Source organism: Kogia breviceps, chromosome 17 (assembly GCF_026419965.1).
Source record: "Kogia breviceps isolate mKogBre1 chromosome 17, mKogBre1 haplotype 1, whole genome shotgun sequence".
NCBI classification, from domain to species: Eukaryota; Metazoa; Chordata; class Mammalia; order Artiodactyla; family Physeteridae; genus Kogia; species Kogia breviceps.
The window spans coordinates 57,198,132-57,220,337 of NC_081326.1; the positions used below are offsets into that span (position 1 = coordinate 57,198,132).

General features: G+C 36.8%; 1 protein-coding gene and 1 pseudogene across 2 annotated transcripts in view; both read right to left on the reverse strand.

Annotated features, from left to right (window-relative positions):
• The window catches only part of RAD21 (RAD21 cohesin complex component), an 84,750-nt gene that overhangs the window by 62,260 nt on the left and 284 nt on the right, over positions 1 to 22,206 (reverse strand). For both annotated transcript variants that reach the window (XM_067017425.1, XM_067017426.1), the window contains exon 2: positions 21,944 to 22,051. The gene's annotated coding sequence lies outside the window, so the exon portion shown is untranslated. The remainder of the gene's footprint in view (positions 1 to 21,943; positions 22,052 to 22,206) is intronic.
• On the reverse strand, positions 3,483 to 6,678 carry LOC136792888 (tigger transposable element-derived protein 1-like; annotated as a pseudogene).

The following is a 22,206-nucleotide window of genomic DNA, read 5'->3' on the forward strand; positions in this document are numbered from 1 at the left end:
TTGTCCATCACTTGTTCCCTTCTTTCCTATCTCCCATCCCTTCTTCCTGGCTAGGTGTGAGAAATCTGGAGCCATGCTGGTATGCGTGATGGGAATGGGAAGGTCATTTGGGGACTGAGGAAGGAGAATTAGCTCAGCATTCCCAAGTGTACTGAAATGTATATTCTATAGAAATAAAAAAATATCAAATCAAAATGCTCCTCAAGTGTGTGTGCTAGTCCTTTGTTGGAAATTGTCTTTTAAAAGATGTTAGGTTAAAATTTAACAAAGTGAATAATTGTTCAATCTATATTCAACCAGCATGCATTTACTAATGCATTTTGCTAGTAAAGCAGTTTAAGCATTCAAAAACTTAAGGCAAGTTACTTAACCATCCTAAGCCTCAGTTTTCCTTTCACTAAAAGGAAAACTTTTGTTTTTTTGTTAAATTACCTTTCACTAAAAGGAACATAATTGCCTGCCTCATAAGGGTTATTGTGAGATTAAATGATATGTAATGCATGTGAAGAGTTTAGCACAGGGCCTGACACAGCAAAAGTTCAATACATGGTAATGATACTGTTGAAAAAGAAGAGAAGCAGCAGCAGGGGGGAGAGTTTGAGCCCGGATGGTGGTAAAAGATCATGGTGGTACCATTAAGAAAAACTGAAAACCCAGAAAGAGGACTTGGTTGATTTAGAATAAGGATGATAAAAGCATATGATGATGATGATCTGGCGTATGAAATGGTAAAAGTAAGTTTTTAAGGTTGCATGTTAGGTGCCTAACGCTGCCCTATTAGCCTGGGGAGAGGTTGCAGTGTCTTTTTGTGGACAGCAGGGGGCTCCCAGGTACTGGAAAGCAGTGAGCAAGGCTCCTACTGTTTTCTGTACTTTGCTCAGTTAACTTTCTTACTGCTGGCAAAAGTGAGCTAGCCTCATTTGATGCCATGGTTTAAAAGTTGTGTATTACAAAAAGTTGTGTATTACAAAAAGTTGTGTATTGCCCTCCATATATCAGAACTTTTGTGTTTACTTTTCTATTATACCTTCCAGTCCCTTCTTTTATGAAACTGCAACAGAAACAACCCATAGGAATCTTTCCTTCTTAACTCAATATATTTGTGTAAATAGACATTTTATTATTAATCACACATTGACTTTTAACGTAAAATTTCATTATTTTGTAAATGTAAAAAGAAAGCATTGTCATTAAGAAAAACATACTGGATGAAAGAAAAATCATTAATTACCTCATTGTGCAAAATATTAATAATGCTCATTGATACCCCACAATCATTGTACTCAAAATTATGTGTTACTGCTTCAATGTGTCTTGGCATGTTTTCTTTCAGTATTTTCTCAATAGGAGGTAATAGTAATAGTAATAATAATCAAAGTTGGAATCAAGGCAAATAGATAACTTTGAATTTTTTTTAAAAAAGTTTGTATTCCTAGAATCATAAATGTATAATTTTCTCTACTAGGTATTTGAAATCCACTCAGATCCCATGGAGATGGGGTACATGTCAGTCTTTAGCTTAACATTCATCCATCCTTCCCACAGCATTTATGGAACAGTGGGCTAGCTCCCATAAATAAGACAAGGTGTTGGCATCAGAAACTCATGGACTAAAGGAGATAACAAAGAAAAATCTAGCATAAAAAGCACTAAGAGTTGGAGTTATAGACACAGCAGTGGGAACACACAATGGAGAGAGGTTCTATTCCTGCCTAGGGAATTTGGGGAAGACTCACTAGAATTGCTGGCAGGGTGAGAAGGATATTCCATGCATAGGAACTGCACGTGTGAAGTCATGGAGCAGTGAAAGTGTCCGAGGAATATTCAGGAGCAGCAAATATTGTTTGTAGAAAAGTAACAAGGAAAAGAGAAGTCAAATCCAAGTGAGTAAAGAGCATGTCTATAGATTTCTAATACACTTCTCCCTTCACCGCACTGTTCTTCTTCCTACTATAGGGTAATAGAGCTTTGTGTCATTAAGTTACTAATTCCGGAATTTCTAGACGTAGTATTTCTACCAGTGTATTTTTTTAGTTAGTAATTATTTTCTTTCTTCAAAGAATCACATCTCAGAAGTCACTTTCCTTCCTCTAATTCTGATTTATTTTTTTAAAAAGAATTTTCCGTAATTAAAAAAAGAGTCCTTTGAAAAGTGGCTATCTGTGTAATCTTTACCCTAAAATAGCAAACAAGCAGCATCCACTCCAGGTACTACTCACTTTTCATCATCTTGGTTCACACCTAGCACTTACTGTCCTAAGCAATGTGAGTGTACCTGTAGTCAAAGAAATTCATAATTCAACCAAGAAGCCAGGTATCTATGAAAATTAGTCTCTAATCATTAGAGTAATTTAAAAGCAAAAGAGATGTTGTTGTTATTGTTTTGTTTTATTAATGAAGTCGTTTCAGGCATGTACGTTAATTTCCAGGATTAGTATTTTTTTGGAATTTCCTTTGTTCTTCATTGAATGTGGATTTGAAAGGATGGAAGAAAATAAAGTCAGTAGGGACAATCTAATGCAAAAAAGGCAAGAGTAACAAGAAAAACGTCCACACTAGCATCTGGCACTATTAATACACAGATAAATACTCCAAAATACTTCTTGAATGAATGAATGAATGTTGAATGAATGAAAGTTGGTGCTCTGCCCCTCACTTCCACACACATTAAACTCAGTGTGTGTTGGTGCACGTGATTTTAGATACTAGACTGTTTCAATATTATATAGAGACTAATATAGTCTTGATAGTCCACTTGATAGTCTTGGTGTTTTTTTTTTTTAGAACCACAAACTGTAACTTGAAGTACAACTTGTTTCTTATCTTCATGTCCATCTAAAATATCTGGTTCTTTTCCTCTATTATATGCATCATCTTTTCTCAAGTGTTTTTCTATTCTGTGCCTGCCAGAGGCTATCAGCTGTTATAACTCTGTTAATTTTTAATTTATGGAGAGATCCCATAAAAAGTAATATTGATGTGTAAACTAACTGTAAGCAACAATGCCTTTCATTTCTTCATTCAGTAGAAAGGAAGGAAAAGAATGTGTAATATAATTCTTTTAGAAATTCTTGTTCTCTTTCTGATCCACTTGATATAAGTCAGGTAGAAGTAGTCTCCTGGCAGAAGAAATGGTCCATTTCTGACCAATGGAGAAAGCCCATGTGCTCCTAATAAACCTTACTTCGTGTTATTGATCTATGAACATTGCTATAAGTTACACTTACATACCAGTTGGTTTTTCCTTACTAGAAACATAATGTTATATTTTTAACATTTAATGTTACAGGCATGCCTCAGAGATACTGTGAGTTCGGTTCCAGACCACCACAATAAAGTGAATACCCCAGCAAAGCTAGTCACATGGATTTGTTGATTTCCCAGTGCATGTAAAAGTTATGCTTACCCTGCACTGTAGTCTATTAAGTGTGCAATAGCATTATGTCTGAAAAAAACAGTGTACACACCTTAATTAAAAAATGCTAACTTTCACCTGAACCTTCAGCAGGTTGTCATCTTTTGGCTGGTGGAGGGTCTTGCCTTGATGCTGATGGCTGCTGACTGATCAGGGTGGTCGTTGCTGAAGGCTGGGGGGGCTGTGACAGTTTCTTAATGCAAGACACCAAGGACATCTGCCATGTCAATTGACTCTTCCTTTCGTGAATGATCTCTCTGTAGCATGCAATGCTGTTTGATAGCATTTTACCCACAGTAGAACTTCTTTCAAAATTGGAGTCAATCCTCTCAAACCCTGCCACTGCTTTATTAACTAAGTTTGTTATATTCTAAGTCCTTTGTTGTCATTTCAACAGTCTTCACAGCATCCTTCTTCAACAGGAGTAAATTCCGCCTCAAGAAACCACTTTTTTACTCACCCATAAAAAGCAACTCTTCATGCATTAGAGTTTTATCATGAGATTGCAGCAACTCAGTCACATCTTCAGGCTCTACTCCTAATTCTAGTTGTCCTGCTATTTCTAACACATCTTCAGGTACTTCTTTCACTGAAGTCTTGAACCCATCAAAGTTATCCATGAGGGATGGAATCAACTTCTTCCAAATTCCTGTTAAAGTCGATACTTTGACCACTTCCCATGAATCATGGATGATCTTAATGGCATCTAGAAAGGTGAATCCTTTCCAGAAGGTTTTCAATATATTTTTCCCAGATCTACCTGAGGAATCACTATCTAAGTTAGCTACAGACTTATAAAATGTATTTCTTAAACAATAAGACTTGAAAGTCTCCTTGATCCTTGGGCTGCAGAATGAATGCTGAGTTAGCAGGCATGATGACAACACTAATCTCATTGTAAATCTCCATCAGAGCCCTTGGCTGACCAGGTATATCGTCAATGAGTACTAATATATTTAAAAACATTTTTTATTTACTTATTTTTTTATACAGCAGCTTATTAGTTATCTATTTTATACATATCAGTGTATATATGTCAATCCCAATATCCCAATTCACCCCCCCACCCAATTCCCCCCTTGGTGTCCATACGTTTGTTCTCTACATCTGTGTCTCTATTTGTGCCCTGCAAACCGGTTCATCTGTACCATTTTTCTAGGTTCCACATATATGTGTTAATATATGACATTTTTCTCTTTCTGGCTTACTTCACTCTGTATGACAGTCTCTACAAATGACCCAGTTTCATTCCTTTTTATGGCTGAGTAATATTCCATTGTATATATGTGCCACATCTTCTTTATCCATTCGTCTGTTGATGGGCATTTAGGTTGCTTCCATGACCTGGCTATTGTAAACTGTGCTGCAATGAACATTGGGGTGCATGTGTCTTTTTGAATTATGGTTTTCTCAGGGTATATGCCCAGTAGTGGGATTGCTGGGTCATATGGTAATTCTATTTTTAGTTTTTTAAGGAACCTCCATACTGTTCTCCATAGTGGCTGTATCAATTTACATTCCCACCAACAGTGCAAGAGGGTTCCCTTTTCTCCACACCCTCTCCAGTATTTGTTGTTTGTAGATTTTCTGATGATGCCCATTCTAACTGGTGTGAGGTGATACCTCATTGTAGTTTTGATTTGTATTTCTCTAATAATTAGTGATGATGAGCAGCTTTTCATGTGCCTCTTTCTTGGCCATCTGTATGTCTTCTTTGGAGAAATGTCTATTTAGGTCTTCTGCCCATTTTTGGATTGGGTTATTTGTTTTTTTTAATATTGAGCTGCATGAGCTGTATATATATTTTGGAGATTAATCCTTTGTCCGTTGATTTGTTTGCAAATACTTTCTCCCATTCTGAGGGTTGTCTTTTCATTCTGTTTATAGTTTCCTTTGCTGTGCAAAAGCTTTTAAATTTCATTAGGTCCCATTTGTTTATTTTTGTTTTTATTTCCATTACTCTAGCAGGCGGGTCAAAAAAGATCTTGCTGTGATTTATGTCAAAGAGTGTTCTTCCTATCCATGAAGGGTGGAATCAGCTTCTTCCAAATTCCTATTAATGTTGATGTTTTGACCTCTTCCCACGAATCGCAAATGTTCTTAATGGCATCTAGAGTGGTGAATCCTTTCCAGAAGGTTTTCAATTTACTTTTCTCAGATTCATCAGAGGAATCACTATCTATGGTAGTGTTAGCTTTACGAAATGTAGCTCTTAAATAATAAGACTTGGAAGTCTAAATTACTCCTAGATCTATGGGCTGCAGAATGGATGTGATATTAGCAGGCATGAAAACAACATTAATCTCATTGTTCATCTCCATCAGAGCTCTTGGGTGACCAGGTGCATTGTCAATGAGCAGTAATATTTTGAAAGCGATCTTTTTTCCTTTTTTTCTAAGCAGTAGTTCTAAACAGTGGGCTTAAAACATCCAGTAAACCATGTTTACTGGATGTGCTGTCATCCAGGCTTTGTTGTCCCATTTATAGAGCACAAGCAGAGTAGATTGAGCATAATTCTTAGAGGCCCTAGGATTTTTACCTAGGAATGGTAAATGAACTCCGGCTTCAACTTAAAATCACCAGCTGCATTAGCCCCTAACACAGCCTGGAGCCAAGCATTGACTTCTCCTCTCTAGTTATGAAAGTCTTAGATGACATTTTCTTCCAATATAAGGCTGTTTAATTTACAATGAAATTGTGTTGTTTAGTGTAGCCACCTTCACTAACAATCTTTGCTAGATATTCTATATAACTTGCTGCAGCTTCTACATCAGCACCTGCTGCTTCATGTTGTACTTTTATGTTATGGAGATGTTTTCTTTCCTTATATCTGATAAGCCAACCTCTGCTAGCTTCAAACTTTTTTGTGCAGCTTCCTCACCTCTCTCAGCCTTCTTAGAACTGAAGAGAATTAGGTTCTTGCTCTGGATTAGGCTTTGGCTTAAGAGAACACTGTGGTTGTTTTGATCTTCTATCCAGACAACTAAAACTTTCTCCATGGAAGCAATAAGGCTGTTTTCCTTTCTTATCATTCTTATGTTCACTATAGTAGCACTTTTAATTTCCTTCAAGAACTTTTCCTTTGAATTCATAACTGGGCTCACCGTTTGGTGCAAGAGGCCTAACTTTTGGTCTATGTTGGCTTTTGACATGCCTTCCTCACTAAGCTTAACCATTTCTAACTTTTGATTTAAAGAGAGAGACATGCCACTCTTCCTTTCACTTGAATATTCAGAGGCTACTGTAGGGTTATTAGTTAGCATAATTGCAATATTGTTGTGTCTCAAGGAACAGGGAGGCCGGAGGAGAGGGAGAGAGATGGGGGAACAGCCAGTCATTCAAGCAGTCAGAACACACGACACTTAATAAGTTTGCTGTCTTACACAGGTGTGGTTTGTGGCAATCCAAACAATTACAATAGTAACATCAAAGATCACTGATCACAGATCACCATAACAAATATACTGATAATAAAAAGTTTGAAATATTGTGAGAATAACCAAAATGTGACAGAGAGACAAGAAGTGAGCAAATGCTGTTGGACAAATGGTGCTGATAGTCTTGTTTGATGCACGGTTGCCACAAACCTTCAATTTGTAAAAAACGCAGTATCTGTAAAGCCCAATAAAGTACACTGAAATGAGGTATGCCTGCATTTAATTTTAATTTAATGTTTATGTTATATTAATGATAAGAAATATATATATTTTTTGGATAAAATCTGATGTTTAGGATCTTTATAATTTGATTTTCTCAGTCAGGATGCATTCTATAAAGAGGAAAAATTAAAAAAAAATACAAGGTATGTTTCCCTCTCTATTAAGGGCTTTAAAAAGAGAACCTCAGATCTTGAGGTTCCTCAAGTCCTTTTGTTACATGGTAAAGGAATTTTGAGAATGTTTTTATGGAGACAAACATACAGAGTATATTTGGTATTGCCTTAAAAAAAATCAACTCATAAATTTTGCAGGTTCTGTGTTTGAATTAAACAATGGAGACATTACATGCTTGGCACTAATGAAATTGAAAGTTTCTAATTGCTTCTTGTATTTACCAAAAATTCAAAAGGGATGCATTTACATATATTTTCTACCAAGCCCACAGCATTTTGGCTGAATTTTCCAAGTCAGGTAAATCTCTCCTATTGTTTACACTGGTGTCCATGCCAAAGAGGAATGATTCAGTAGAAAAGCAGTTTTGCAGAATATAGCTGCAAGTTTCTGGATCATACCTATTTAAAATACATACATTTAGAAACCATTCTAGAAATAAGGATAAAAAATACAGATTAATGAATAGTTTGAATATTTGTATTTTATGTCCATCTATATATAATATTTAATGAAGCTCCAAAGAGAAATGAAAATGAATGGAATGCCAATAAATGAATCAACACGAATGGAAAAAAAACTACAGCATATCAAAACTTATGGGATGTAGCAAAAGCAGTACTAAGAGGGAATTTGATAGCAACAAATCCCCACATTAAAAAAGAAGACAGACAAATAAACAACCTAAAATTATATCAATACCTCAAGGAACTAGGAAAAAAAGCAAATTAAGCCCAAATTAAGCAGAAGGAAGGAAACATTAAAGATTAAAGCAAACAAAAAAAAAAAAAAGAGAGAGAGAAAACAGGAAAAAAAATTGAAAAAAATTAGCAAATCTGAGCGGGTTTTTAAAAAAGACAAAGTCAACAATATAGCTAGACTAAGGAAAAATGAGAGACGACTCAAATAAATAAGTCAGAAATGGAAGAAGAAACATTACAACAAATAACACAGAAATAAAATATCATAAGTGACTATTATGAACAAATATATGCCAACAAATTTGACAACCTAGAAGAAATGGTTAAATTCCTAGAAACATACAATCTACCAAAACCGAATCAAGAAGAAATAGAAAGCCTGAACAGACCAACAACAAATATGGAGATTAAAACAGTAATCAAAAGGCTCGCAACAAAGAAAACCCAAGACCAGATGGCTTTACAGCTGAATTCTATCAAATGCTTAAAGAATTAATACCAATCCTTTTTAAACTCTTACAAAATACAGAAGAAGAGGGAACACTTCCAAATTCACTTTATGAGGTCAGCATCACCCTGATATCAAAGCCAGACAAAGACACCACAAAAAAAGAAAATTACAGAGCAATATCTCTGATAAACAAGGATGCAAAAAATCCTCAACAAAATATAAGCAAACTGAATCGAAGAGCACATTAAAAGGGTCATATACCATGACCAAGCAGATTTATCCCTGGGATGCAAGGATGGTTCAACATATGCAAATCAATCAATGTGATACACCACATTAACAGAATGGATAAAAATCACATGATCATTTCAATAGATGCAGAGAAAGCATTTGATAAAATTTGAAACTCTTCCATGATAAAAGATCTCAACAAGGAAGGAACTCATCTGAATATAATAAAGGCTACATATGTAAAGCCCACAGCTAACAAGATACTCAATGGTGAAAAACTGAAAACTTTTCCTGTAGGATCTGGAAAAAGGCAAATATGCCCACTCTTAGCACTTCTATTCAACATCATACTGGAAGTCCTAGCCAGAGAAATTATGCAAGAAAAAGAAAGAAAATAATCCAAATTAGAAAGGAAGAATTAAAATTATCTGTTTGCAGATGACAATCTTTTTTTGTTGTAGTATAGTTGACTTACAACATTTCAGGTGTACAGCAAAGTGATTCAGTTACCTATATATTTCTATATTCAGCTATATATACATGTATTCTTTTTCAAATTCTTTTCTATTATGTTATTACAAGATATTGAATATAGTTCCCTTTGCTATACAGTAGGTCCCTATTGCTTATCTATTTTATACATAGTAGTGTGTACCTGTTAATCCCAAATTCCTAATTTATCCCTCCTCCACTCCTTTCCCCTTTGGTAACAGTAAGTTTGTTTCCTATTTCTGAGACTATTTTTGTTGTGTAAGTTCATTTGTATCATTTTTTAGATTCCACAAATAAGTGATATCATATATTTGTCTTTCTCTGTTTTACTTCACTTAGTATGATAATCTCTATGCCCATCCATTTTGCTGTAAATGGCATTCTTTCCTTCTTTTTTACGGCTAATAGTCCATTGTATATATATATATGTATATACCATAGCTTCTTTACCCATTCCTCTCTCGATGGACATTTAGGTTGCTTTCATGTCTTGGCTATTGTACATAGTGCTGCTACGAACGTTGTGGTACATGTATCTTTTCGAATTAGAGTTTTCGTCTTTTCCAGATATATGCCCAGAAGTGGGATTGCTGGATCATATGGTAGTTCTATTTTTGTTTTGATAAGGAAACTCCATACTGTTTTCCACAGTGGCTGCACAAATCTACATTCCCACCAACAGTGTAGGAGGGTCCCCTTTTCTTCACACCCTCTCCAGCATTTACTGTTTATAGACTTTTTGATGATGGACATTTTGACCAGTGTGAGGTGATACCATATTGTAGTTCTGATTTGCATTTCTCTAATAATTAGTGATGTTGAGCATTTTTCATGTGCCTGTTGGCCATCTGTATGTCTTTTTTGGAGAAATGTCTATTTAGGTCTTCTGCCCATTTTTTGATTGGATTTTTTTTTTTTTAACATTGAGCTACATAAGCTGTATAGTTTGGAAATTAATCCCTTGTCAATATTGTTTGCAAATATCTTCTTCCATTCCATAGGTTGTCTTTTCATTTTGTTTATTGTTCCTTTGCTGTGCAAAAGTTTTTAAGTTTAATTAGGTCCCATTTGTCTATTTTTGCTTTTGTTTCATTATTCTAGGAGATGGATCCAAAAAATATTGCTGAAATTTATGTCAAGGAGAAATCTTTTGGAGGTGATGGATATGTTTATGGCATAGATCATGGTGATCATCTCAAGAGTATATGTTTATCTCTAAACTCACCAAGTTGTATACAGCTTTTTGTATGTGAATCACACCACAATAAAATCTTTTTTTTTTTAAATAAAAGAAAGTTTAAAAATCTTATAAGCTTAAAATAACAAGCATTATTATCTCAAAATTTCTGTGTTCAGGAATCTGGTGTAGCTTATCTAGGTCCTCTGCCTCTAGGTTTCTCATGAGGATGCAAGCGAAGTGTTGGATGGGGCTGCAGTGCCATGTGAAAGCTTGACTAAGGGAGGATTCTCATTGAGGCTCACTCACATGGTTGTGTCAAGATTCAGTTTCTCATGGGCTACTGGACTGAGGGCTCACTGCTGTCTGGGGGCCTCTCTCTATCCCTTGCTCCATGGCGCTCTCCATAGGTCAACTCATGGCATAGCAGTTGGCTTCCTTCAGAACAAGCAAGCAAGAAAGCAAGAAAGAGTGAGCAAGATGAAACTCACAGTCTTTCTATACCTAATCTAAGAAGTGACATCCTATTTCAAGGGGCCAGTTTAGAGGCTACCTACCCCCAAATACTAAAAATGTTTCTGGCAATTACCAGCATTTCAATTTAAATCTGTGTCGTCAGTCCCAAAAAGAATGCATCTGTGAACATACTTCACTGCTTGGGTGTTCTTTGAACAGCGCATTGCACTAAGTTCAACAAACATGCTGACTGACTGGATAATATTTCAATTTTACTGGAAAGTTCAATCTTAAAAGACGGTAATAGTACTCTCCTGCAGATATTGCTTCCTGAGTACTTCCTGGGTACTTATAACTATTCTTATAATTGAAATTGCCAAAGAAAATAGTTCACTTGTGTATCTTATGTTAAAATATAAATGTATCTACTGGAATGGGTTTCAAAGTTGCTGTCTGGGCAAATTTGACATTTATTCTATTTTTCAAAACTCTTGAATATCACAGTACATAAAAGGTCCTGCAGAAAAGTGCCATAAGTTTTCTAGTTTCTGCATTTTCCTGGTGTCATGTTTAGTTGAATCTTAAAAGAAGGTTGTAACTGAAATGTCTTCAAGATACAAAACATGAAGACAAAATAGTCAAAACTATATTAAAGTAAACATATCTCCTTTTATATTTAGTGTGGAAATAAAGCTGTGATGTTCTTCTCAGACTAAAAACTGATAGTCTAAAATTATACAGTGTCCTGTATATCTGCTTTTATATATTCTGTCAATAAAAAAGTTACTATTATCTATATTTCATATATACTCATAATTCATTTAATCTAATGAAAGAGCAAATGTATTTGGACAGTTACTAGAAATTTTTTGTACCTTCCAACAACTAAATTTTTCTTGTTAGAGGCAAGTAAGCTTCTGTACATCTCTGCTCAGAAACGATACAGTAAAATTTCAATTTACCAGAACTCTTAGTCCTCTGGATGCTTACATATGCATTCTATTTTTAGAAAAAGGAAATAAATCAAAAGGATAATCAGATATCAAGGCTTTCAAAACAGCAAACACACTAGTCTTTTTGGATTTCTGCATTTATTTCTCAATCAAACAACACACCCAAGATAGCCCAGCTTCCTCTCTGCTCCATGATATCTTTATTCTAGGAGCCAGGGTGAAGGAACTGCCTGCCCTGGGACATTGCTGGAAAACAGAAGAGGGTAGACTGTGTGATGGCACCTACAGATTTCGCTGGGAAATCACACTTACCCCATCTGCTCACAGTTCATTGGCTTAAGCAAGTCCTATGGCCAAGCCTGAGGCCAGTGGAGCGGAGAAATATAATCTCCCCACTGCCAAGAGGCAGAGAATATTGTGAACAATAATACAACTCACCATACACACTTAGAAGATGTGATTGAAATGATTATACTTGTTCCATATGATCACTGACAATTTTAAATGGTCATCCAACCTATTGGAATGAGCACTGTCCAGCCTGGATTCACTGATGTAGTTCAGACTTGACTGAGTTTCCCTTGCAATCCTAACCAATTCTCCTGTATCTTTTAGATACACAGTACTATGATGTTCACTAATGCGATGCTTAGAAACATGTCTCTACAGCAAGAACCCCATCACATCCCTTACATGACAGCAGAGATAACATTTATGAAGGGTCTACTTGGTTCAGTGCACTCCTGTGTGCTTCAGTTAATTTACTCAGCAACTGAGTGAGGAGGAAAAGATTATTTTCATTTTACTTGTGAACAGACTGACCCAGAGAGCTAACACAAAGTCAAATAGCCAGCAAGGAGTGAAGCTGGGATTTGAAACCAGCATTTTGACTCCAGCGTTCTGGCAAATTAAGCTAGAAAGACAATGACTACATCTTGGACATTCCATAACCAAAAAGGACTTTTTGCCAACTATCAGCCAGAAAACAGAATGACCATGCTCCCCACAGACTCTCAAATGATTCAAATCACTAAGCTGTTCACTGAAAAAATTACAAATATTTATTTTAAGGCTTATAAGGAAAAATCTCCATTCTCTGAAGCCTAGAGAAATATTTGTTTCTTTTTTGCACAGAACACTCGGGGGCATTCTGTTTGCAGTGGGAACACATGGAACCCATTGCTTAAAAGAATAATTGTTCAGAGTGGATGGCTGAAGAGGAAGCGAAGTGGAATTAAAGCTAAGGTTCCCAAGGTACAGCTAAAGAACACGTAAAAGGGGCTTCCCTGGTGGCGCAGTGGTTGAGAATCCGCCTGCCGATGCAGGAGACACGGGTTCGTGCCCTGGTCCGGGAAGATCCCACATGCCGCGGAGTAACTAAGCCCGTGAGCCATGGCCGCTAGGCCTGCGTGTCCGGAGCCTGTGCTCCGCAACGGGAGAGGCCACAACAGTGAGAGGCCCGCATACCGCAAAAAAAAAAAACAACAAAAAACAACAAGAACACGTAAAAGAATTGGGATCCAGGTTTCCCAGTGAACAGGCAGGAAAAAAAAAAAAGTAGAAATGAGTTGCAACAAAGGTAGATATTAACTGATGAATATATGTAAAAACATTTAGAGAGATTAGGATTCTGTGTAAGGAATTCCAGACTTTTGTTTTGCTGCTGTTCTGCATGAATTAGGAGTATGACATGTGCATTAAACCTCCTTCTGTTTTTCAAAAGGACTGAGAGAAGGTGTCCTTGCTAAACGTAAGGGTGGAAGCAGAATGACACTTAGGTTAGGGAAGAATTGGTTTAGGTAACTGGAATAAAAGAAATACAAAGTTTTAACCTTCTTTAGCTCATTTTTAATGATTCTGCAACTGTATACTGACTGATATGGTATAAAGGAAAGAGCAAAACCCTTGGAGACATATAGATCTGGAATCAACTCTTCTCTCAGCCATTTCCTTGTCTACTATATGACCTTAAGCAAGTCTCTTACTTTCTTTGAACTTCAGGTTCCCATAAGAAAAACAGAACAAAACAAACAACACAGGATTTTCTTGACGATTAAGTAAATTGTATACAATTTATATCTGTATCTATATTTTTGTCTATATCTATAAATATATCTATATCTGCATCTATAATTGAGTCCATGTCTATATCTATAGCTATATAGTATTTAAGAGGTGCTCTATGAATGTTAATTGTCTTCTGCCTTGCTGTATTCATCAATTTATTAATGAATTTAACCAGTATTTGTTAAGTGTTTGTTTCATGCCAGCATGGAGGTGATAAAAAGGTGATGAAGACCCAGACGCTGTCCTTAAGAAGCTAAAGAGAGAAACAGACATACAGACCACATGATTCCAGAAATCACATGGTTTCAGAAACTTAGCTGAGACTGCTGGGTTCAGGCACTGTCAGCTGGCTGGACTTGGGGTTGATGTCATGACCTGTCATTGCATCACGTGCACTTTGCACAAATGCATTGAAGAAATATGCTACAAGGACAGGAGTTATTTTTCTTTTCATTAGCAGATACTGTGCTCTTTTCAAGCAGGCCTGATTTATCATTTTGGAGTCACTCCGGAGAATTTCATAAACTGACATGATATTCCACGTTTGTTTCAGCTGCCTGGCTGGTCTACTCAGCTCCTTCCTCCTTATCTCTCTCCCCTTCATCCTTCTCTTTGTCCTGATGCCTTCTGTTTCTTTCTCTCTCTTCTTTACATTAATTTTACAAAGTTTTATGTACTGCCTCCTAAATGCCAGATACCATTTTAGGCACTATTTTAGGGATATAGCAGTTAACAAAAGAAAGTACCTGTTCTCATGGAGATTATATTCTATTAACATACAATAGAAAACAGATGAGAAAACAAATAAATATACAGTATGACAGTTGGTGTAAGTATTAAGGAATACAATGAAGGGCAAAAACACAGAGAATGATGGGAGTGGAGGGGTGTATATATGCTAATTTAGATCAAGGGAGGTCTACCTGATGAGTGACATTTGAGCAGGGACTTGAACACAGTAAGGGAACTAGCCACTCATGTATCTGGGAGAAGAGAATCCTAGGAAAAAGGAATAACAAAGAAAAGGCCCTGAAATGAGAACAGTAAAGAGACCAGGGTGGCAAGATGGAGTAAGTAAAGGAGAGGAAGGAGATGAGATCAGAGAAATGGAGGGAATGCCATTTGCGATGAATTCTAAAGGGCTTTGCAGGCTATGGTAGAACATTGGATTTTGTTCTAAGTAAGGTGGGAACACACTGGAGGATCTTGAATGAAGAAATGGCATGATCTGCCACGAGGAGAATAAATAGGGAAGAAAAAGAGGGCAATTATGGAGTAGGGAGATGTGTTGGAGGCTATGACAATAGTCTAGGGGACAGGGAGTGGGAAGATTAGGATGATAGGCGTTAGATGCTCTTTGATTCTGGATATACTGCAAGGCAGAGCCTACAGATATGCTGATGAATTGCACGTAGGGCGAAAGAGGGAGAAGAAAATTGTGGGTGATTCCAAGATTTATGGTTTGGATAACTGACAGAATAGAATTTCCATTTACTGAATTGGGTGGGGGGTACTGAAAAAAGAATATATTAAGGGATGCAGGTAATCAATGTTTAAGAATGAGATATATTAAGTTGAACATCCAAGTAGAGATAGAGTTAGAAGGGAGGCCTGACCTAAAGATAAGATTTTGAGATGTCAGCATTTCATATAGATCATAATAAAAGCCATGGAAAAACAAGAATATAGATATATACATATATGTATAACCAAATCACATTGCCGTACACTTGAAACTAACACAATATTGTAAATCAACTATACTTCAATAAAAAAGAAATAAAATACTTGCAAATCATAAACCTGATAAAGGGTTAATATTGAAAATATATAAAGAACTCAAACAACTCAGTAACCAAAAATAAAAAGCCATGGAACAAGACGAAATCACTTTGAAGTAAAGGGAGATAAAGGAGAGAAGTGGTCCAAGGACACAGCCTGAGACGTTCTAAAGTCCTCAAGGATGAGAGGAATCCGTAAACAAGACTGAGAAGGCTGTTTGACAAAAAGCTTTCAGGAATCACTCTTTCATTGCCTAGTGTTCAGTGTTTTGAATTCTAAAGTCCTCAAGGATGAGAGGAATCAGTAAACAAGACGGAGAAGGCTGTTTGAAAAAAGTTCTTTCAGGGATCACTGTCTTTCACTGCCTGTTGTTCAGTGTTTTGAATTCTAAAGTCCTCAAGGATGAGAGGAATCAGTAAACAAGACTGACAAGCCTGCTTGAAAAAAATTCTTTCAGGGATCACTGTCTTTCATCACCTGATGTTCAGTGTTTTGAAGTCAGTTCAATAATATATTTAGTGCTTCTTGGCTGTTTCAGATAGGAGGATAAATCCAGTTCATGTTACTCCACCTTTACAGGTCACAGAAGTCCTGTATTTGTATTTAAAGTATATCTTTTTTAGGAAGAATATATTTGGTTCTTGCTTTTGCTTAATCCAGTTGAATATCTCTTCCTTTTAACTGGAATATTTAGTACATTAAGGCTTAATGTAATTTTTGATATGATCTAATTTAGGCCTACCATTTACCAAATGTTTTATATTTGCTCTCTCTGCGTTTTAATCTGTATCTCTTTTCCTGCTTCATTTTGGATTAACTTAATGTTTTTAGAAGCACATTTTAGTTTATCTACTGGTTTTAAAAGATAGACTTTATTTTTAGAGCAGTTTTAGGGTCAGAGAAAAATTAAGCTGGAAGTACAGAGAGTTCCCATTACCCCCTGCCTCTCCCCAACCACATAACCTCTCCCACTATCAACATCTTGGAGCAGAGTGGTACATGTGTTATAATCGATGAACCTATATTGGCATATCATTATCACTCAAAGTCCATAGTTTACATTAGGGTTCATTTTTGGTGTTATACATTCCATGAGTTTTGACAAATATATAATGACACGTTTCCACCATTTCAGTAACATACAGAATAGTTTTACTGCTCTAAAAATCCTGTGCTCTGGCTATTCATCCCTCCCCACCCCCCAATCCTGGTAACCACTGATCTGTTTACTGTCACCATAGTTTTGCCTTTTCTAGAAAGTCATATAATTGGGATTATACAGCATGAACAATTTTCAGATTGGCTTCTCTCAATTAGCAATATGCATTTAAGATTCCTCTATGTTTTTCCATGGCTTGATAGCACATTTGTTTTTAGCTGAATAATATCCAATTGTCTGGATGTACCACCGTTTATGTATCCACCTACTAAAGGACATCTTGGCTGTTTCCAAGTTTTGGCAATTATGAAGAAATCTGCTATAAACATTTGTGTTCAGGTTTTCATGTGGACATAAGTTTTCAACTCCTTTAGATATAATACCAAGGAGCATGATTGTTATATCAGAAGGTAGGAGTATGTTTAGTTTTTAAGAAACTGCCAAAGTGTCCTCCAAAGTAGCTATACCATTTTACATTCCCACCAGCAAAGAATGAGTTCCTATTGCTCCACTTCCCTGATAACATTTGGTGTTGTCAGTGTTTTAAATTTTGGCCACAGAATGGCCAAATAGACATGTAATGATACCTCATTATTGTTTTAATTTGCATTTCCCTACTGACATGTGATGTTGAGCATCTTTTCATGTGCTTGTTTTTCATATATGTTGATGGTGTCTGGTGTCCAGTTCATTTGCTCACATTTCAATTGGGTTATTCTCTTACTGCTGAGCTTTAAGAGTAGTTTGTATATTTTCGATAACCGTCCTTTGTTAGATATGTCTTTGGCAAATATTTTCTCCTAGTCTGTGGCTTGTCTTCTCATTTACTTGACAGTGTATTTCGCAGAAGTTTTCTGTTTTAATGAAGTGCAAGTTATTATTTCTTTCATGGATCATGCCTTTGGTGTTGTATCCAAAATGTCATCAACATACCCAAAGTCATGTAAATTTCTCTTACATTATCTTCCAGGAGTTATAGTTATGCATTTTGGTCTATGATCCGTTTTGAATTAATTTTTGTGAAGGGTGTCTGTGTTTAGACTCTTTTTTTTTTTTTTTTTTTTTTTGCATACAGATGTCCAGTCATTCCAACACCACTTGTGTGTATGTCTTTTCTCCATTGTGTTGCCTTTGCTCGTTTGTCAAAGATCAGTTATGTGGGTATATCTCTGGGCTATTCTGGTCCATTGATCTATATGTCCATTCTTTTGCCAATACCACATTGCCTTGATTACTGTAGCTTTATAGTAAGCCTTGTAGTCAAGTACTGTCAGTCCTCAATGCTCTTCTCCTTTAATATTATGTTGGCTATTCTGGGCGTTTTGCCTCTCTACATAAACTTTAAAATCAGTTTGTGTATATCCACAAAAAACTTGCTGGCATTTTGATTGGCATTGCATTGAACCTATAGGTCAAGTTGGGAAGAACTGATATCTTGACAATACTGAGTCTTCCTATCTATGAACATGGAGTATCCTTCCATTTACTTAGCTGTGAGTTCTTTCAGCAGAATTTTGTAGTTTTCCCCATATGGATATTTTGTTAGATTTATACCTAAGTGTTTTTCTTTTTGGGGTGCTAATGTAAAAGGTAACGTGTGTTTTAAATATCAAATTCCAGGGAATTCCCTGGCGGTCCAGTGGTTAGGACTCTGTGCTCTCACTGCTGAGGGCCTGGGTTCAATCCCTGGTAGGGGAACTAAGATTCCACAAGCCATGCAGTGTGGCCCCCCCACAAAAAAATCAAATTCCACTTGCTTATTGCTGGTATATAGGAAAGTGATTAGCTTTGTATATTCAACTTGTATCCTGAAACTTTGATATAATTGTTTATTAGTACCAGAAGGGAGTTTTTTGTTAATTGTTTCAGATTTTCTACATAGACACTCATTCTAATGGCTTTTTAGCTATACCTCTTTGCACCATTTTTTTTTTAGTGATTGCTCTAGGCTTTAAATTATATATACCCTTAATCTTTTACAGTATACTTAGGGTTAATACCTTACCACTTCATATAAAATGTATAGCTCCATTCATCCTCAAGATTACTTATTCTATAGTTACTATATTATATTGATACATGTAAATTCATTATAAAGCACAGAAAACAATGTTATAATTTTTTCATTAAACAGTCATGTTTTTTAAACAAATTAAGAGGACTGTAAGTCATTTATATGTATATATCTAGGTATTTACAATTTCCTATACCCCTCATTCCTTCCTAAAGATTTGCGTTTCCCTCTATTACCATTTTACTTTAGCCTGAGGTGTTTCCTTTAGTATTTCTAACAGTATAAGTTGGCAGGTAACAAGTTCTTCTAATTTTCTCTTATGTCATAACACGTTTATTTTGCCTTTGAAGGATATTTTTGCTGGATATAGAAATCTACGTTAATTTTTTTCTTCCTGAATCTAAAAAAATATTGTTCTAATATCTTCTGGCCTTCATTTTTTTATTTCTGACAGGAAGTCAGCAGTCATTTGATTCATTGTTTACATGTATGTACCATATTCTTCCTGTGGCAGATTAAAAATCTGTCTGCAAATTTTTTGATACTCCTTACTTCAAAAGGCAGAGCCTAATTCCCCTCCACTTAAATGGGGTCCAGACTTAGATACTTGATTCTAATAAACAGAATGTGGTGATAACGTGTGACTTCCAAGACTAGATCATAAAAATATTGTTCAGAACACATATAAAGAGCTTCCATCTGGCTCTCTCTCTCTCTCTCTCTCTCTCTCTCTCTCTCTCTCTCTCTCTCTGTCTTGTTCTGAGGTAGGCTGGCCACTACATCATGAGGGCACTCAAGCAGTCCTGGTGAAGGGTCCACATGGAGAGAAACTAAGGCTTCCCACCAAACACCAGCACCAATTTGCCAGCTAGGTGAATGGTCCACCTTGCAAGCAGACCCTCCAGCTGCAATCACATCCAGCTTCGGATAACATTTGACTACAATGTCATGAAAGTCCCAGATCATAATCTAAGCTGTTCCCAAACTCTTGTCCACAGAAACCATAAGAAATGATGTTTATTGTTGTTTTAAGCCACTAAATTTGGGGATAATTTGTTATGCAGCAATGGATAACTACTACATTTCCTAACGCAAATGTCTCTGCATATTATATTCACTCTGATTCACCAATGCTTCCATTCATTTTACTTGTATAAAAGAAAAAAAATTGTAAAATTCAAGATGCACCGCAGCTGCAAAAATTGATCTATGGAAAAAAATTAATTTGTGATAATACCAATCTATTCTAAAACACCATTTTGTCTTACTGGTTTACTTTCACAGCCTGAGCACTCTGTATATTACTTGGTATATAAATAAGACATTAAATAACTACTGCTGAATGAATGAATAAATTTGTTCTTTCAGGCTTTAAGCTTCTGGAGGACAAAAACTGTGCTTTATTCACCTTTTTATCTCTCTTACATGGGACAGTGCTTAAATGAACATGTACCGTTCACTGTTTGTTGAATTAAATCAAACTTAACTGAAATTCTTGTTGAAGAAAATGATCTGGAAACAGAAGTGAAAAATCATGGCAGAAAACTAATTTTAAATATTTCTGGACTTCCCTGGGGGCGCAGTGGTTAAGAATCCACCTGCCAATGCAGGGGACATGGGTTCGAGCCCTGGTCCGGGAAGATCCCACATGCCGTGGAGCAAATAAGCCTGTGCGCCACAACTGCTGAGCCTGTGCTCTAGAGCCCGTGAGCCACAACTACTGAGCCCGCGTGCCACAACTACTGAAGCCCACACGCCTAGAGCCCATGCTCCGCAACAGGAGAAGCCACCACAATGAGAAGCCAACGCACCGCAACAAAGAGTAGCCCCCTCTCGCTGCCAACTAGAGAAAGCCCATGCGCAGCAACGAAGACCCAATGCAGCCAAAAATAAATACATAAATTTATATATAAAAAATATTTCTACTGCACATTGACTGGTGCTGGTTTTCAAGCCCCACCACCTATCACATACATGCATAAAACCCAGAAATTTTAAAAACTTAAATATTTAAATTTATATTGTTAGTTCCTAGTAGACCATATGGATTTTCATAATTTCCACCAATAGATCACATCTTCAAATGTTTCTAGAGAATCTTTATGACAAATATACAATGATAGGTATATGACTGTGCTTAGGTTGTAAACTATTGTAAGGTGGCAGATTGAATTTGGCCGATGTCGGCAGAATTGGTAACCTGCACTCCTCCTTATTCAGTTGAGCCTTAAGCCATTTCTGTAGAGTTGAATTTTATGAGCACAGGGAATTTGAACATTCAGTCATACAACTGAGCAATTTCTTTTCCTCTTTGGGAGGTCGTGTGTATCCAAGGTGTGTCTCAGTGGTTCAGAGCACCAGCCAGACTTCCTAGGTGCAAATCCTAGGCCCACCATTTACCAGTTTTGTGATCTTTGCCTTACAGCTTAACATCTGCCTTAGTTTCCTCACCTGTAAAATACAGAAACTAATAGTACCTTCCTCACAGGGTTACTGTGAAGACAAAATGGGTTAATATATGAAAAGTGCCTGACACACAGTAAACACTAATCACAATTAGCTCTTACTGCCCTCAATGCCAATCACGGACTTGGAACATTGCAGGTGACTTGTAAATCTTTACTAAACAAATGATTAATTCTGGGAGTACTGTATGGACAATCTCTGCTCCCTTTCTGGATGGAGGGGTAGGTATTTGCATTCTATGATCACACAAAAATTTTGATTGTTTATTCCTTTCTAGAAATTCTCGATTAGATCCAAAAGAGGCAGCTGATTCTGTTCATTGATAAAGGATATACAAGTAATACTGGCACCTGATTACACTGAATTGGGAATTAGAAAATAACACACTCTGGAGTAAGAGGAATTTTTATTTTTCTTTTTAACCCCTTCACAATGTGAAAGTGGCAGAAAGGTGTCAAGTATAGAAAAGAACACGGAGTTTCAGAATCGATCGAAGTGTCTTCTGCATTGTTGGGCTTGTGGAAAGATCACTCTCTCTAAGTTTAAAACAGGGCCAAGCTTCTCCCACTTGACTGCGGGCAACGCCTGGGATTGGTACGAGGCCTGATCACACTTTATATCCACAACACCTGTCACAGTGCCTCACAGTCGGTAGAGAGCCAAAGAAAACTATTTTACAGGGGTGAAATATTAATAATCGAGGCAACCAGGACCTCAAAGTCTCCATCTGTACCTCAACTTCCACTTACCTGGATGGACCCAAGTCTTCCCTTAGAACGACACTCCAAGGAGCAAGAAAAAGGGAGCCAGTTGAAACCTCTTCTCGGAGTTATGGGAACCACTTCCTTCGTCTGTTGCTAAGGAGGGAAGAAGGACAGAGATGAGGCTGGGGGAAAGGAGCGCCTCTGTACGGCGGAGCAATAGCCCCGTCCCACTTGGCAGTGGTCCCGCCGGTTCCATGAGTCACCCCGCCCCCAACCTCAGCCGCCCGCATCTCGCACTTGGAAACAAA